At 41.8% G+C, this 1000-nt stretch overlaps 4 non-coding genes across 4 annotated transcripts; all 4 read left to right on the plus strand.

Annotated features, from left to right (window-relative positions):
- Window positions 1-108: 108 nt before the first annotated feature.
- trnat-ugu (transfer RNA threonine (anticodon UGU)) lies at window positions 109-182 on the plus strand. Its single transcript has one exon. It is a non-coding gene; the product is annotated as a tRNA-Thr (tRNA).
- Window positions 183-331: 149 nt separating this feature from the next.
- trnat-cgu (transfer RNA threonine (anticodon CGU)) lies at window positions 332-405 on the plus strand. The gene has a single exon. It is a non-coding gene; the product is annotated as a tRNA-Thr (tRNA).
- Window positions 406-655: 250 nt separating this feature from the next.
- Window positions 656-729, plus strand: trnat-agu (transfer RNA threonine (anticodon AGU)). Its single transcript has one exon. It is a non-coding gene; the product is annotated as a tRNA-Thr (tRNA).
- An 88-nt stretch (window positions 730-817) lies between these two features.
- trnat-ugu (transfer RNA threonine (anticodon UGU)) lies at window positions 818-891 on the plus strand. The gene has a single exon. It is a non-coding gene; the product is annotated as a tRNA-Thr (tRNA).
- Window positions 892-1000: the final 109 nt, after the last annotated feature.

Below are 1000 nucleotides of genomic sequence, written 5' to 3' on the forward strand. Positions count from 1 at the left end.
TTCAAATCCCAGCAGCGACTCTCCTGGGTAGTCTTGACTTCAACTTTTTGCTCTCATATTTGAGAAAATTAACGACCGTTTAAAATTTGTGTAAAAGCCCTCCACAGAGGTGCTGTGGCTTAGTGGTTAAAGTGCCTTGTCTTGTAAACAAGAGATCCTGGGTTCAAATCCAAGCAGTGCCTCAAAGAGAAAAATAGTTAGAGCACTAAATGAGAAAGGGTCAGACTGAATGTTTTTGGTGACGCACTGTCTGTTACAATACAGGGTAGACTTCAACTTTTTCCCAAATCCCAGCAGTACCTGCAACAAAGCAGTGTTGGCTTCAGCTTTAGGCGCTGTGGCTTAGTTGGTCAAAGTGCCTGTCTCGTAAACAGGAGATCCTGGGTTCAAATCCCAGCAGCGCCTCTCCTGGGTATTCTTGACTTCAAATTTTTGCTCTCATATTTGAGAAAATTAACGACCGTTTAAAATTTGTGAAAAAGATCTTCACAGAGGTGCTGCGGCTTAGTTGGTCAAAGTGTCTATCCAGTAAACAGGAGATCCTGGGTTCAAATCCTCAAAGCGCATCTCCTGAGTTGTCTTGACTTCAAATTTTTGCTCTCATATTTGAGAAAATTAACAACCGTTTAAAATTTGTGTAAAAGACCTCCACAGAGGTGCTGTGGCTTAGTTGGTCAAAGTGCCTGTCTAGTAAACAGGAGATCCTGGATTCAAATCCCAGCAGCGCCTCTCCTGAGTTGTCTTGACTTCAACTTTTTGCTCAAATATTTGAGAAAATTAACGACCGTTTAAAATTTGTGAAAAAGACCTTCACAGAGGTGCTGTGGCTTAGTTGGTCAAAGTGCCTATCTTGTAAACAGGAGATCCTGGGTTCAAATCCCAGCAGTGCCTGAAAGAGAAAAATAGTCAGAGCACTAAATGAGAAAGGATCAGACTGAATCTCTTTGGTGACGCACTGCCTGTTACAATACAGTGTAGACTTCAACTTTTTGGTTTCATA

The sequence above is a fragment of the Anarrhichthys ocellatus genome, unplaced genomic scaffold (genome assembly GCF_004355925.1).
Source record: "Anarrhichthys ocellatus isolate YVR2014 unplaced genomic scaffold, GSC_Weel_1.0 scaffold10842, whole genome shotgun sequence".
NCBI classification, from domain to species: Eukaryota; Metazoa; Chordata; class Actinopteri; order Perciformes; family Anarhichadidae; genus Anarrhichthys; species Anarrhichthys ocellatus.